The following is a 12,613-nucleotide window of genomic DNA, read 5'->3' as shown; positions in this document are numbered from 1 at the left end:
GCACATGCCTGTCCTCCCAGTGACTCAAGAGGCTGAGACAGGAGGATCACATATTCAAGGACAGTCTGGGCAATTTAGAGAGAACACCTATACATACATACATAGTGCTGGGGCTGTAGCTTAGTGGTAGAGTGTCTCTGGGTTCAATTCCCAGAAAGAAGGAGAAGGAAAAGGAGAAAAAAGAAGAAAGAGGAGGAGAAGAAGGAGAAAGAGGAGGAGGAAGAGGAGGAGGAGGAGGAGGAGAAAAGCAATTCATTCAGAGCTTGCTATGGCACTGTATGTTGCCACCATCATTTGCAGTTAGTAAAAACTCAAATGCAAACAAGTAGTGTAAAAGCTTGATAGCAAAAAGGGAAAGCTTCCAGCATGTCCTAATTGGAGGTAAGGGGAAGCTGGTGCCAATTAACTATAAGTGAACATATTTATCTTTTTGTGTTTGGTCCTGAATTGGAAGAAGGAGCAAAAGTTGGGACACTGGCATGTAAGAAGTGCTAACCATTTGGGGCAAAATGCCATGGAGGTTGTGATGAAGCTCCCTGAGCTAAGTGCAGAACGGGCCCAAGTTGTGTAAGGTCAGACCTTTCTCATGTGTATGTTCAGTCTCTCAAAGACAAAGACCCAAATTCTGCATATGATATGGCCAGTACTTTCATTTGTCCCCTCCCAATTTTTTTGTCTATGGGGGTCGGATACTGAGAATTGAACCCAGGAGTGCTTTACCACTGAGCTACATCCCAAACTTTTTTATTTTTATTGTGACACAGAGTCTACCTAAATTGCTTAAGGTCTCACTCATTTGCTGAGACTGGCCTGGAACTTGCAATCCTCCTTCCTCAGTCTCTAAGTCTCTGGGATTACAGGTGTGCACTGAGCAGTCTCCTCCCAATTTTTAATTCCATTTAGCCATTGCTAACAGAATCCCATTTTTAAAATTTTTACAGACTGCATTTTGATTCATTGTACACAAATGGGGTATATTATTTCATTTCTATGGTTGTACACGATATAGATTCATACCATTTGTGTAATCATACATATACATAGGGTAATGATGTCTATCTCATTCCTCCATTTTTCATACCTCCCTCCCTCTCATTTCCCTCTAAAGTTCCTCCATTCTTCTCTGACCACCCCCCCACCTCCGTTATATATCATCATCCACTTATCAGGGAAAATATTTGGCCTTTGGTTTTTTGGGATTGGCTTATTCCACTTAGCATGATATTTACACCAAAAACACAAAGAACCCAATCAATGAATGGGCCAAAGAACTGGACAGTCACTTTACGAAAGAAGACAAACAGGCGATTAACAAATATACAAAAAAGTATTCAACATCTCTGGTAATTAGAGAAATGCAAATTAAAACAACTCTAACATTTCATCTTACTCCAATTAGAGTGGCTATTATCAAGAACACTCTCTCTTCTTACACTGGAAGCTGAGGTGGTAAAATGAAGTCGGGAGCTTCTGTAATCATCTGAAAACCCTGAAATATGAGTTTGATAATAAAAACCAAAATACTACAGTTGGAAGAATGGAAGAACAAAAGGTTCCTGCATTTTTTATAATAACGTGGAGTAACTAAAGTCATCTTCACCTGGATATCTTTTTTCTCACTTTGTTTTTCACCACTGAGCTACTTTAACAGTCCATTTTATTTTTTGTTTTTGAGTCAGAATGTCACTAAATTCCTAAGAGTCTTGAAAAGTTGCTGAGACTGGAATTGAACTTGCATCATCCTGCTCTGTCTCTGGAGTCCCTGAAATTACAGGAGTGGGCCACCATGCCCAGATTGAAAATGTCATTTAATGCTGTGTTAGGATTAGTATGCTTTCAGCTGTATGTAAAAGAAAAACTTTTAGAAGAATGTGGCCTAACTTGGGCACAATGGCACACACCTGTAATCCCAGTAACTTGGAAGGGTGAGGCAGGCAGATCTCAAGGTCCAGGATAGCTCAGTCATTTAGTGAACCCAAGCAAGTTAGAAAGACCCTCTCTCAAAATTAAATACATTTTTAAAAAGGGCTGGGAATGTAGCCCCAGTGGTAAAGCACCACTGGGTTAAAGCTCAAAACAAAACAAAACAAAACAAAAACATTATGTTCTCACACTGCTTTCCTCGGGCACTCTGTACTTGTCTCAATTTAATGAACGACTCTTAAGTTCCATCTAGTTTGGACCTTTATTTGTATATCTATTTATTTTTCTTTAATTATTTATTTATTTATTTTGAAATACTGGGGACTGAACTTGGGGCGCTCTAATACCAAGCTACACCCCCAGCCTTTTGAAAGTTTTTCTTGTGAAACAGGATGTCAGCTAAATTTGCTGAGACTGGCCTTGAACTTGCCATCCTGCCTCAGCCTCTAGAGTTGCTGGAAATGCAGACTGTATACCACTGTGCCTGGCAAGTCTGAACCTATGTAAAGCTGTGCTGGACACTGGGAGAATTTTCATCCTCCTCCTCTACTCCCACAGATCCTTAGGTCTCTGAATTGCAAGTCTAAGATTTCTCCTTTAGGGATGCCTCCCTCTGAAGCAACTTTCTTTCCCTAATATTAGTTAGATTATCTCATTCAAAAATCTATCCTGGCTGGGCACAGTGGCAACATGCCTATAATTCCAGCAACTCAGGAGACTGAGTAAACTTAGATCCTGTCTCAAAAACTAAAAAAAAAAAAAAAAAAAAAAGTGAAAAGGGTTGGGGATGTGGTAAAGGACCCCTGGGTTAAATTCCTGGTATAAATTAATTAATTAATTAATTAATAATAAATCTATTCTTTCTGTATTCTTCAAGAGTTTCTATCATAATAATTTGATTGACAGAATTCTCCCTTTCTAGAGGCACATCTGTGAGGGAACTTGTGTCAATTTTATTTACCAGTTTTTGTGAACTGAAAGTCTGTGTACCCCCAAATTCATATGTTGAATCTAAGCCCCAGTGTGATTATATTTGAAAGCAGGGACTTTGGGGAATAATTAGGTAAAAAATAAATGAATTAGTGTCCTTCGAAAAGAAGGACTGAGAACTCTTGCAGTACCACCACATAAGGCTACAATGAAAGGTCAGCAGTCTGCGGCCTGGAGGAGAACCCTCCCCTGGATCTAACCCTTTTGGCACCTTGATTTCAGAATTCCAGCCTCTGTATCTGTGAGAAATAAACATTGGCTGTTTAAATCACCCAGTCTGTGGTATTTTCTTACAGTAGCCCAAATTGACCAAGATACCACTGTACCCTGTGTTTAACTTTAGTTACTGACCCAAAGCATATGTGGAAAGTAAGGAAAGTAAGAAATAAGATAGCACTTGAAACACCACCCATCACAATAGGTGATTTCATGGATTTTTAAAATTTAATTATTTCAAAAAAGTAGTGAAGTATGTGTTTTTACCCTATTTTACAGAAAAGTTTTTGAGAGGTAGTTTAGGTGATTTGTAGGATTAATAGGTGATATGTGGCAAAACCAGGTGTTTTTGATTTTTAAAGACATACTATTTTTATCCAATGGTAAGGGAATATTGCAGACTAATTTCCCCTTTTTACAACAGAAAAAAAATCACTAGTATGTTTAGCATTCTCAGTGTTATTTAGCACTACCTTTGATCCCTCTACCTCTCTACAGATTATTTTCTCAGGTAAACAACTTGACTTACTAGTTTAGCTCTGTGGAGAAAGGTGATTTGGGTCCATTCAGAATCTTGCAGGTCATCAATTTATTTAACAAATATTTACTGAGTACTTAAAAGGTACCACCACTTACCCCAAGCACTATACTAACATTAACCTATGGTCTCACATGGGAGTAAATATCTAGCCCATTCATGTACAGTACCGCTCCTGATAGCTCTTTGTATATGTTTTCTGTGTCATCATGCAACCTATCCTATAATGTTTTAGGCCAGAAAGAGCTTTATTTATTTTGTTCTATAAATATTGTGGGATTATAATGACTTCAGGTATTCCTGAGAACTCATTGTTGTCAGGAAACCTGTTACCCAGAGCATGTGCTCAGCCCACATTATGTTTGATCTGCAATTCTGGTCTGTGTGTATTCTTTACTTGTGAATCTACATTCTCCACAGAACAGAAGCACTGTTGTTATTTCTTGGTACTTCTTATAGTCTTGCCCTGTGTGCATTTGTGTTTGTGCATGAATATTTAATCATGAAAAGGTTACTGACCCACCACTCAGATTTGCATCTCTGAGCCAGAAGAAAGAAGAGCAATTAGAGCCTGTGAATCCGTAGATGGCAATTACTGATGCAAATTCCTTGTGATCGCTGGCATCCTTATGAGTATGTTGCCACCTAGCCATATTCTGTAAGTGCACAGGAAAACAGTGACAGAAGCCCCAAAAGAAGGTAAGACCTTCACTGCAGAGGAATAAATTTTTAGTGAGAAACAGAACAAAAAGCTTCTGTATAAACTTTGAAATAAAAAGGGAAAAGGAGGTTTGCCTGGGAGTTGGTTTGAATTTCAGCTCTGAACTAGTTTAAGAATTCTGAAAGTTAATACTTCCTCTGTGAACACAGAATGTTTGTCGGGGCTGGAGGTGAGATTCCATAAGGGAAAAAAGAAAGATTCAAATGACAGGAAAACACAGAAGTGTTATTATATTCTAGGGCTCTCCTCAGTGATTCAGAGAAAACAGAGACTTTCCTGAACTCAGGGAGTACACAAAAATCCAGCAAAGTTTTAGTTGTTTTGGAATTATTGCTATATTTCTTTCCTCAATTTTTGTGGATACCAGTTCAGTAGTAGACTTTCTTTTAAACCGTATTCACATCATGCCTACATCTTTACCCAGTAGCAGTATAGTTGACTAATTATTTGTGATAGTGATGTTCTATAAAGTCATAGTGAATCATGAATTAGCAATACTGAACCATTGTTGCTAGGAGAAATAAGGATTATGTTCCTGTGAACCTCTGGTCACAACATTTTCATTAAATCATCAACACACGGTACAAAAATGCAAGTACATGGCACTAAATAAGCACAAAAAGACAGTTGTTTACAGAATGGGAGTGGGCGAAGGCATTATATTGCTTTGTTTGGCCTCTCCTGGGAACATGCCCATCATGCTTAAATTTTTTGCCACTTTGGATATGTCCACAAATGGTTGTAAGTATTGATTGTTACAAACGCATTTTATCAAGCAGGTGAATTTGTAGTTATGGAATCTGGAAATAATGAGAACCAACTCAGAAGGGATTGAAGAACTTCTCTGGACCAGTGTGGGCAGGGTTCAGTGGGGATTATAGTAAAGTGACAATTGCATTTCAGGGTGTGTGGACTTGTTCAGTAGACTTGAAGTCTTCATTTCCATTTTTTTTTTTTTTGGAAATTGAGTCACGTCCTCAGCCCCTTTTTATTTATTGTTTATTCTGAGAGAGTCTTGCTAAGTTGCTTAGGACCTTGCTAAATTGCTGAGACTGTTCTCAAACTTGCAGTTCTCCTGCCTCAGCCTCCCAAATCACTGGGATTACAGAGTTACACCATTGTACTTGGCTCTGAAGTCTGTATTTCTCCTGAGAGGTCCAAATTGCCTAAGTAACATTAATCTGTACCACCCATTGTTGTTAATTTAGAAATAGATTTAGAAATTTAATCCTGTAGCAAATAAAGTAAATGCTGAGGGTCATACTGATAACTATGGATTTGGAACTTCATTGCAATTTCTGAGATTTCCTATAAGAGATTGACCACTGTGATGCTGACAGGCACCAAATTACACTTCTGGTCAGGGCATGCTAGGAACCTCTGACCATATTTGATTACTTCTTGCTTCTTCCTTGCTCCACCCCTTTCCAAAATCTCTTTGAGTTTCTTGAAGGCCATCTCGAAGCGAAGGAGGGTCTTCTTTAACTTCTTAAAAAGAGAAAAAACAGCTGTCAGTTACAGTGGTGCATGCCTGTAATCCCAGTGGCTAGGGAGACTCAGGCAGGAGAATCACAAGGTCGAGGCTAGCTTTAGCAACTTAGTGAGGCCATAAGCAATTTAGTGAAACTTGTCTCAAATTTTTAAAAAAAGCCAACAACATGATTCTATATTCAGAAGAGCCAAAAAAATTCACCAGAAAACTTCTAGAACTCATAAATGAATTCAGCATAGTAGCAGGATATAAAATCAATACCCATAAATCGAATGCATTTCTGTACATAAGCAAAGAATCTACTGCAAGAGAATTTAGGAAAACTACCCCATTCACAATAACCTCAAAAAAAAATAAAATACTTGGGAATCAAACTAACAAAAGAGGGGAAAGATCTCTACAATGAAATCTACACTAAAGAAAGAAATTAAGGAAGACCTTAGAAGATGGAAAGATCTCCCATGCTCTTGGATAGGCAGAATTAATGTCAAAATGGCCATACTACCAAAAGTGTTATACAGATTCAATGCAATTTCTATTAAAATTCCAATGGCATTCTTCATAGAACTAGAAAAAGCAATCATGAAATTCATTTGGAAAAATAAGAGACCCAGAATAGCCAAGGCAATCCTTAGCAAGAACAGTGAAGCAGGAGGCATCACAATACCAGACCTTAAACTATACTACAGAGCAATAGTATCAAAAGCAGTACAGTATTGGCACCAAAATAGACATGTACACCAATGGTACAAAATAGACAAACCCACATAAATATAGTTACTTCATACTAGACAAAGGTGCCAAAAATACACACTGGAGAAAAGATAGCCTATTCAACAAATGGTGCTTGGAAAACTGGAAATTCATATGTGACAAAATGGAATTAAACCTCTATCTCTCACCCTACACAAAAATCAACTCAAAGTGTATCAAAAACTTAGGTACTAGAACAGAAACCCTGCACCTAATAGAAGAAAAATAGGCCCAAATCTTCATCATGTCAGCTTAGGACCTGACTTCCTTAACAAGACTCCTAAAGCAAAAGAAGCAAAATTAAGAATCAATAAATGGAGTGGATTCAAACTAAAAAGTTTCTCAGCAAAGAAAATAATCAATAATGTGAAGAGAGAGCCTATAGAATGGGAAAAAATCTTTACCACATGTACTTCAGATAGAGCACTAATCTCCAGGATGGATAAAGAAGTCAAGAAATTTTGTTTTAAAATTACTATCCAAATTATGAAGCATTCTTTTTTGAATGCCTTTATTTTATTTTTTTGTCTTTATGTGGTGCTGAGGATTGAACCCAGTGCCTCACACATGCAAGACAGGAGCTCCACTGCTGAGCCACAGCCCCAACCCCCAAGAATTCAAAAAACTTAACACCAAAAACACCCAAATAACCCAATCAATAAGTGGGCTAAGGAACTGAACAGACACTTCACAGAAGAAATACAATTGATCAACAAACAGATAAAAAATGTTCATCATCTCTTGCCATTAAGAGAAATGCAAATCAAAACTACTCTAAGATTTCATCTCATTCCAGTCAGAATGGTAATTACCAAGAATTAAAGCAATAATATTTTGGTGAGGATGTAGGGAAAGAGGTACACTCATACATTGTTGTGGGGCTGCAGATTGGTGCAACAACTGGAAAGCAGTATAGAGTTTCCTACAAGAACTTGGAATGGAATCATCATTTGACCTAGATATTGCACTCCTTGGTTTATAACCAAAGAACTTAAAATCAGCATACTTCAGTGACACAGCCACATCAAAGTTTATAGCAGCTTAACTCACAATAGCTAAACTATGGAAGCAACCTAGATACCCTACAGTGGATGAATGGATAAAGAAATGTGGTATATATACACAATGGAATATTACTCAGCCTTAAAGAAGAATGAAAGTATGGCATTTGTAGGTAAATGGATAGAACTGGAGAATATCATGCTAAGTGAAATAAGCCAACCCCCAAAGACCAAAGGCTGAATGTTTTCTCTGAAAAGTGGATGCTGATCCATAGTGGGGGTTGGATAAGGAAGAATGAAGGAACTTTGGATTATGCAGAGGGGAGTGAAGGGAGGGATGGGACGGTGGGGATGGAGATGATGGTAGAATGAGACAAACATTATTTCCCTATATACATGCATGATTACACTACTGGTGTGACTCAGCACTATGTACAGCCAGAGGAATGAGTAATTATGCTCCATTGGTATACAATGTATCAAAATGCTTTCTACTGTGATGTATAACCAATTAGAACAAATAAAATTAAAAAAAAAAAAATGCCGGAGGATGTAGCTCAGTGAATGTGGCCCAGTGATGAAGTGCCCTGGTTTCAATCCCCAGTACCAAAACAACAACAAAAAAAGAGGTGACTTTAAGCTCTGATAAAATTAGTTCCATTCTTTACACCATATCTAGATATGTTTTTTTTTTTTTAACCAGGTCTATATTCTATTACATATCACAGTGAGTATATCCTTCCCTTGATCAAAACTGTTCAATGGCTAATCACATCTGATGGATTAAAAACCATTTCTCCTCTCTGGGAACATTTCATCTTCCAAATTCTAACTCTGCCTCCTTTTGTTGTATTTTTTCCCTATAACTTCCCAGGATCGACTTTCTGATTCCTCTCTTCCTCCTCCTCCATCTTCTTCCTTTTCTTTTTTTTTTCCTTTTATGTTGGAATTGAACCCAAGGGTGTTTTACCCTGGAGCTACATCCCTATCCCTTTTTATTTTTTATTTCCAAACAAGATCTCATTTCAAATTACTTAGGGTTCTATTAAGTTGCCAAGGCTGGTCTCAAACTTATGATCCTCCTGTCTCAGCCTCCCAAGTTGCTGAGATTATAGACCTGGCTCAGGATAGATTTGTTTGTGCTCCAACCAACTACAGTCTTCTATGCAAGGCAGGTTTCCCAGATATTTGTTGCTAGCACACTATATTCACCCCAAAATTCTCCTCTTCCTCATTGTCCCACTTACTTCAAGAAGCAACTTATTTTATTTAGCCTTCCTTAATCTTTAGCCACAAATATTCCAAACTTGTAGATGTCTTTGAAACCCTTTCACTTATGGGCATGGATATGTATATGGATTTTAAATTGTTTAAGTTTTATTTTTTGCAGTATTCAGGATTTAGCTCAGGGTGTTCTACTTGAGCTACATCCCTGACCCTCTTAATTTTTTAAATTTTGAGGCAGGATCTAATTTCCTGAGGCTGATCCTCCTGCCTCTGCCTGCCTAGTCACTGGGAGATGCAGAAAATAGGAGCCTGCACCACCGAACTCATCTGCATGTGCTTTGGGTATCTTATATAAGTAGCTGGGCTAAATTAATTTTTCTTTGTATTTGCCATAACACAATAGTATGAACACTTATTATCGCATCTGCCAAATGTTAACCCCTTCAACAAATATTTATTGATTATCACTATGGACCAGTCACACTACCGGGAAAAAAATAGGCACATAAATAAAGCCTCTTGTCTCTCTGAGTGTAGTCTCACAGGGAAGGCAGAAAATTAAACAAATATAGTCATGCATATGTTCTCAGAAATGTAATGCTAATTTTGTCATTGTATAAACATCATAGAGTACAAGTGCACAAATGGTAGTATAGCCCACTACACAACTTGACTATATGGTGTATGTGTGTGTGTTTGTGATAAACTATCACCCCTAGGCCAAGATAAGTAAAAATAAAGTGAGATCAAATTGAGAACAAAAGAAAATGATGCAATCAAGGAGTGCAGGAAACAGGAGTGCATTAGACTGCTGCTGGAGAAAAACAACACAACTGTTATATAGCAATGTTTCATGAGTAGAAGGGGACATTCCAAAACAATGACAAAATACATAAGCCGGTAACGTGATCTTGTATTATATCATCAAGTATTATGTACTGTACAGATTTGTATGTGCTGTACTTTGTGTGAGGGGTGGTGCAGGTGGTTTATTTACACCAGCATCACCACAAACCACACGAGTAGTGTGCTGTGCACCAATGATAGTGAGGGATAGGACATCGCTAGGCATGTTTTAGTCATTTTTTTCACTGTTGTGACAAGAGACCTGACAAGAACAATTTTAGAGGAGGAAAAGTTTATTTGGAGCTCATGGTTGCAGAGATCTCCATCCTTAGATGGTGGACTCCATTCCTTGGGATCTGAGATGAGGCAGGACATTATGGCAAAAGCGTGTGATGGAAGAAAGCAGGTCAGGACATTGCATCAGAAAGCAGAGAGGGAGAGCACTCTGTTCACCAAAAACAAAATATATACTCCAGAGGCATACCCCAATAACCAACCTCCTCCAGCAACACCCCAACCGCCTACAGGTATCACCCAGTTAATCCTTATCAGGGGATTAATGCACAGATTAGCTTAAAGTTTTCATAATTCAATCATTCCACCTCTGAACTTTCTTGCCTTGTCTCAGGCATGAGCTTTAGGGGGACACCTCAAAACATAAGATAGGCAAAACCATTATAACACAATAGAAAATTTTCAGCTCGTTATAATCTTATGGGATCATCATCATACATGTGGTCCATCATTGGCTTAAAAGTTTTTATGCAGCACATTACTAATTGATCTTCATTATTCATGTATTATTTATTTTGCTAATTTCCTTCTTACTAATTTGTATGCAATGCCAAAATATTCACAGATTTGTGCAGAGTAGCAAAAAATTGAGTTGCCCAATGCACACATTACCAAAGGAGGTCAAACAAGGCAAAACTCTACTTATTTCAGTTCTCCTACCATAAACAAGTATCTTCTTCGCTATAGTCCATTTACCATTTTGTTTTTCTTTTTGTTTTTTTGTTTTGCATTTTGTGTCTTTTCTTGGGAATTTCACTGTTCAAAATAAGGTCCAAGTACAATACTGAAATGCTGCTGTCTGGTATTCCTAAGTGCAACAGACTGTGATGTGCCTCATGGGAAAAATACTTGTGGAAGATAACCTTCCTTCAGGCATGAGATTAGTACTGCTGGCTAAAAGTTCAATATTAGTTAATCAACAATATATATTAAATAGGTTGTTAAAGCATACAAAGCAAGGTTATATATTCATCATTTAATGAAAATGTTGTAACCAGTGACTTGCAGGAGTCTGAACCTGCATTTCCACTAGGAAAAATGGTTCAGTATTTGCTTATTTAGTGTTCACAATTAGTTTATACATATGTCCTTAACAAATAACCAGAATCATCTATAGTTAGCAATGATAAATGTGGTAAGTAATAGAGTGTGTCATGGGAACACATCAGAGCAGTACTCTGCATTTGTGGTGGGCATGTGAGACAAGGAAGGCCTTTCGGAGAAGAAAGGATAAAACAGTATCTGAAAGATGAGTAGAAGTTGACTTGGCACCTGGAGAGAAACATCTATGGGCAGGAAGGAAGAAAAGCATTCTGGGTAGAGAAAACAGTCTGGGTTCCTCAAGAGAGTTTAGCTTGAAAGAAGCACAACATGGTGGAATGGAGTGTACCCTTTTTCTACGGTTGCTGCAACAATGTATCATTATAAAAGAGGAGGCATGTGCAATAAAGGCATACACAGTAGAAGTGTTATGGTTTGGATGTGAGATAAACTTCAAAAGCTCCTGTGTTAACACAGAAATGATTGTAGATAAAGAGATCTGTGAGATCTGAAACCAATTAGTCCATCCTGGTTTGAATGGATGGAGAGGCAGGTGGAGGAGGTGAGGCACTGGGAGCTGGCCCGGAAGGGTGCATCTTCCCGAGTTCCCTGACCCTCCCTCTCTGCTTCCTTGCTGCCAGGAGGGGAGCAGCTTCCCTCTGCCACACCCCTCACCCATGATGTACTGCCTCACTGTGGGCTCAGAGCTATGGAGTTTATAGATCAGTCTATAAACAGAGACCTCTAACACCATGAGCCCCAAATTAACTTTTCCTCCTCTAAGTTGTTTTCATCAGGGATTTTAGTCACAGCAAGGAAAAGCTAACTAAAACCATAAGTGTATTGCGTTATTGCTCTGGAGGCTAAAAGACCAAGGTCAAAGGGTCAACAAGTTCTTTCTGGGCACTCTAAGGAAAAATCTTTCCTGCCAGTCCTTCAGCTTCTGGTGCCTTGTGAGTAAGCTTGTGTTTCTTGGCTTATATAAGTATCACCCTGATTTCTATATTTACCTCCACCTGATGTTCTTCTTGTTTTTGCTGGGGTCCAAATTCCCCCTTTTAATAAAAGAACACCAGTTATATCAGTAAGGGAAACATCCTACTTCAGTATGACCTCAACTTAACTAATGACAACTACATTTATCCTATTTCCAAATTAGGTCACATTAGGAGGTAAATGATAGTTAGGACTTCAACATAAACCTTTGGTGGGAGCAGGGTGTGGTGGTGTACTCTTGTCCTTCCCAAGGCTCCAGAGTCTGAGACAGGAGGATGGCAAATTTGAGGCCAGCAACTTAGTGAGGCCCTAACAACTTAGCAAGACCCCATCTCAAAGTAAAAAAAATAAAAAGGACTGGGAATGTGACTCAGTGGTTAAGCACCCCTGGGTTCAATGCCCAGTACCAAAAAACAAAACAAAACAGAAAATTAAAAAAATTGATGGGAGAGTTATAATTCAATCCATACAAGGGAAGAAAGACAATGATAGAGGGGTGAGAGGTAGGAGCCAGGTCCTGGAAAAGAACTCAAAAACGTTTGGACTTGATTTTAAAGACAACGTAGAAAAAAAGT

Source organism: Sciurus carolinensis, chromosome 15 (assembly GCF_902686445.1).
Source record: "Sciurus carolinensis chromosome 15, mSciCar1.2, whole genome shotgun sequence".
Taxonomy (NCBI): domain Eukaryota; kingdom Metazoa; phylum Chordata; class Mammalia; order Rodentia; family Sciuridae; genus Sciurus; species Sciurus carolinensis.
The sequence above is the reverse complement of the archived record's forward strand: the minus strand, read 5'-3'. Positions refer to the sequence as shown.